The sequence below is a fragment of the Anomalospiza imberbis genome, chromosome 15, assembly GCF_031753505.1.
Source record: "Anomalospiza imberbis isolate Cuckoo-Finch-1a 21T00152 chromosome 15, ASM3175350v1, whole genome shotgun sequence".
Lineage (NCBI taxonomy): Eukaryota > Metazoa > Chordata > Aves > Passeriformes > Viduidae > Anomalospiza > Anomalospiza imberbis.
Window position 1 is genome coordinate 18,748,116 of NC_089695.1, and position 5,153 is coordinate 18,753,268.

Consider the following 5,153-nt stretch of genomic DNA (forward strand, 5'->3'; position numbering starts at 1 on the left):
GACCCAAAATCTGGTGCAGAGTTATTGTTATTGTCATAAAACGGATCCCTTGGATGGCCATGCTTCCATGTGTACACAGGAGATAGCAGAATCAGACATAACAGATGTTACAACACCTAGGCTTACCATTCTGGGCTGTATCTGTACAGGATGCAGGTTTTCTTGCACTGTAGCTTCATTCCATCACAAAGTACTCCTGGTTTACTCCAGCAGGTGTTCAGGCTGGGAGTTCATGCAGGAGCTTTTCTACATCCCTACTGATCCAACTCCCATTACCAGCAGTTTCCCTGAAATACATTTCTAATTTTATTAAAGATTTTTAGAAAAGTGAATGCCTCCTGGTCTGGTCACTGAGCAACTACTGTGTTGCACATCATTTGGTGTAAGGGATGTTTCTATAGGCAAATGAGCTGTACCCCACAGCCTTATCCAGAGAGGATCCTCAAAGTCCTTCTGAGCTGAGCTCATTCCACAGGCTCTGTAGCACACATATATTTTATATTGCATATCTATTATCTTTAATTCTAAATTAGTGTATTTTATTATTAAATGCTCCTTCCATTTTTTTTCCAGTCAATGGAAACAAGACTGCTTGGCTCAAGTTCTTTGATTCACTCATTGTTTGAAGATTATTGTGCAAGGGAAATGAATATATTTGAACTCTCTAATAGTAGATAACTAAATCTAGATCCAAATTTCTGTGTTTCGGACCCACTTCATGTGTTTCAGTCTTCTAAGAGCACTTTAAAGATATGAACTGCAGTTCTTGGGGACTGGATCTTGGAAAAGATAATGTTTGGGGGTTTTTTTAGTAAATACAATAATGTGCTGGGCTATTCTGTAACAATCTGATAGTCTCTAGCTTAGATTTCTTGAGTGCAAAAAGGACGAGAGAGGTATAAATACCTGGCTTCAAGTTTGCACTTCCAAATGTTCTTCCCATTTACTTTCTAAGATTTTCTTGACAATTTTCATCCCAAAGGGCTGTTTGGCAGCGCACACAGCTCCCTGTGCCCTCGGACTGGAGGTGCCGAGCATTTTGTCTCTTTGACAACGATTGCCGCTGTGCACTGCTGACCCACTCCTCAAAATGAAATTATTCTATGATTTAAAATTCATTTTAGGCAGAGAAATTGCAAAGATTTGATGGGGAGGGAGGCAATTCCAGAATCTGAGGCTGTAAAGGGCCGAAGGTGTGGTGCTGAACCCCGCAGTGAAACAGAAGCGAGCCAGCTGCGGCCCTACAGCCGGTCACCGCCGTTACGGCTCTGGGGTTACGGTCACTTCAGAGAGTTACGCTCACATCCCTGGCGCTTCTACTGAGACGTTCCAAGCCGCTCTGTCCGCCCCGGGCCCGGTGTCCCCGCGCTGCCCTCTGGCGGCACGCGCGGAGAGCGGCCCCCGGCCCCGCCTCAGCCTCGGCCCCGGCCCCGGCCCCGCCTCAGCCCCGGCCCCTGCCACGCCTCAGCCTCTGCCCCGGCCCCGCCTCAGCCTCGGCCCCGGCCCCGCCTCAGCCTCGGCCCAAGCCCCGGCCCCGCCTCAGCCCCGGCCCAAGCCCCGGCCCCGCCTCTGCCCCGGCCCAAGCCCCTGCCCCGCCTCTGCCCCGGCCCCTGCCACGCCTCAGCCTCGGCCCCGGCCCCGCCTCAGCCTCGGCCCCGGCCCCGCCTCAGCCTCGGCCCAAGCCCCGGCCCCGCCTCGGCCCCGGCCCTTGCCACGCCTCAGCCTCGGCCGCGCCTCGGCACAAACCCCCGCCCCGCCTCGGCCCCGGGCCCGGCCCCAGCGGAAGCCGGGGGGCAGCGGTTTTTGTATTTAAAACTGCGGCAAGAGCCTTCGAGAGCTCCCAGACCTTGCGCCGCGGGCTCCAGAAAGGCAGCACCTTGCTGTTAAGTTTCGGTTTCTGCACAGGGCTGGCAAACAGCAGTAAATTCACCCTTGGCCCCCGCTGGGACCGCTACCTGCCGTCCCTTTTCCCAGTGATCACGCCAGGATGTCGATCACTATTTAATCGGTGTACTCCCCACCCCAACGTAACCCCCTCAAGCCCTCGCTGTGTCCCAGCCCCCCGCGCCCCAGCATGTGCCTCCGTAGCTCAGCTTGAACGTGATTACTCTGAACAGGCTCCAGATAATGCTGAATATCTCTGTGAATGTAAAGTCTTGGTTTGTTGTTTTTTTTTAAAAATGCTGCTGTTTTATTTTCTTTATACAAACTAAAACACCAGAGGTCATTGAATCCTATATTAAATACATAAATTAAAAAATAACCATTCATAAAACTTTACATACATTAAGGATTCTCTCCTACACGTTAATACATATAGTACAGGTACATGTCCAGTGTTTATCAAAGGGTCATTCTGCCAAGTAATTTACAATTTTGTTCTGGAATAGACACCAAAAAAATCTGGAACAAAAAAGTATATATAAAACCACAGAGGTGCTGATGTGAGAGAGGGCAGGGGAAGAGAAAACCCTTTGGATCACCAGCAGTTTGTTCTCTGAGCCCTGCTCATGTCAGGAGAGCCTGGCCTGGACACTCCTCATGGGATGCCACAGAACTGAAAGCTTTGCCTTTCAGAGGATGTTTCCCACTGAGATAAAGGTAAGCGGTTGGAAGGTGAACAACACCTAAAAGAAATTCTCCACTGTCCTCCAGGCACATCAGTAAGAGAGGATGGACCTGTGAGCCAAGCTGGTAACACTGCAAGAAGTACCATTTCCTTACTGCAACCCCAACTGCCTAAATTCATCTCATGTAACCAGGCCCTCATCTGAAGTGCTTAAATTCAAAAAATAGTCTTCAAAGTATCATAACTTGGTCATTGGGGGAAAAAAAGCAAGTCAAATTGTGGTCAAGCTGATTTGTACTACCTTCTGTGGCTCACCTCCTGCTTTGGCAGGATGGATAGCCTGGAGTGCTGCTACTCCTAAACAGCCTTGAAGGGATGCATGGGAAGGATCCAGGGCTGTATTCACTGTCCTCAAAGGCTGCAGTAAATTGATTTTCATTTTTCTTGTTGGTTCTGGGGAGGGGAGGTTGGCTGCAGTGACTAATCTGAGGGAGGATTCTCAAACCTTTGCTTCAATGAACATCAGGACCAGCAGAAAGCCCAGGATTAACAGTCCTACGAGAGCGGAGGGTCCAGAAAAAAAGAATCAAAAAATCAGCTGCCCATGACACATGAAACTAAATCTGGAAGAATGTACCAGCTGTGGCAGCTAAACAATCTTGATTCAGTTCCCCATGCCTAGATTGAAGTATACTTTCATAAGCTACAGCAATAATTTCTATATACAATAGGGAATTGGTAAGGATATGCACATATATGTATATATATGTACATATACAGACAGATACATGTGTGTATATATATATATACACAGACATGAAACTCATTTTGATCTAGCTGATAGCAGAAAGTTTGTATTAACTCACATCAGCATGTGTGTTTTAGGCATGGCATGTGTTACGCTGCAAGGAGAGTAAAGCAGCGGTGGTTCAGCTCCCTGGAGGGAAGAACAATCTTTGAAAAGTTTGCAGACCTGGGTCTGCTGCAGTCAGACTACCAGCACCCATCCCACCCTGAACCCTTGGGGATGCAATACCTGCATGCATATGAAGGAGAAGCTCTTCGAAAAACTCTTCAAAAGCTCCTTAGAAGCTTCTGATGTGTTTAAGATGTTGGTACATGTGATCCCTGCTTTGAAGGTGTAAGTAATGCACAAGCTGTATTCTGGTCCTTAATTTTCTAGTTTCTAGTACAGAAATCCATTTCTTCAGTTAAAATTAAGGCTCCATCGCAGAAGACAGTGCCTTGCCACAGGAATCCAAAGTCTGCACAGGCAAGACTCCATTCCCCAGGAAATTAAACCAGAGGCACTGAGAAGTGTACTGTCAGCCCATCAGTGAGAAAGGGAGGGTGGGTGCAGCTAGCTGCACTGCTTCCCTCAGCACAGGACCCTCACAGTGATTGCTGCAGGCATTATGTTCCTCAGGGAGTACTCTTCTGAAAGAGTACTAGGGTGCATGCACCTGCATTTCTGACAAAGTACTGCATGCATGGACCTATGACCCCAGGGAGGCAGCACAGCTGGGTTCCAGGCTTTGTGATTACAGAGGTAAGTAATGCTTTCAAATGAAAACTACCTTTAGCTACTCTTACCTGTGGAAAAATCTAAACAGACTAGCAGTATTTCTTATTTGTAATAAGGTTGTGTTCACAATGTTTTTCCCCATTTTCGGTCTATGTATCATTGATCAGGAAGCCAACTAACAAAGTCAGCTGACAAGCTGAACCAAAACATTTTTTCCAAGCTGGGACAAAACAGTTGGAAGCTGATGCTTTATGAATCATGTCACATGGATAAGGGGATAAGCATTCCTCCGTGCCCTGTCTTCCAACATTTCTTCTCTTTCTCAGAAGCTACTCTGTAGGTCCAATTCAGTGATCCTCAGTGGTTACTCTATAGTGAAACCAAGTATAATCATTATTACCTCAATGGCAGTCTTTAAAGAATATGAAAAGTATCTGATAATAGACAGGCTGTTCTTCATGGAGGGATGGTGAAGAGAGATATGGCTTCAACTCCACTGGAAACCCTCCTTATGCCATTCACCCTCTTCTTCCATTCCTTGGCCAAGGCAGGTGGTGCTGTGTAACGATCTCAAGCACCAAACATGGTGACCTGTCCTGCCCATCCTGCAATAGTGCAGACTGGCTTTTTTTTTTCCTTTCTTCCATACTGCAGCTGTCATTTGTTCCTGAGGTTAAAACCAAAGAGGGAGAGCAGGAGTCCCTGCAGCAAGAAAGCCACACACTTCAAATTGAGCACTTTGTTGTCAGCATCTCTTGAGTTTCTCCTACTCTGATCTGCTCATTTTTGATCCATTTGTCAGATGACAGGGTGACATTTAAATGATTGCCCTGCACAGCAGGAATAGATTTTTCTATTGTAACTTTGGTTCCATGCCCAAAACACACTGGCTTTATCAGCTGAAAGTGGTTCCTTCCCTTTACGTTCTTCCTAGATGATGTAGGTTGTCAGTTTATTTTTCTTCCCCTTTTGTAATTTCAACATACAGGATTTCATTAGATGCAGCATATATAATAGTTTTAGACAGGAATTGTCAGGTAACAAATTTTGAGTGATGGC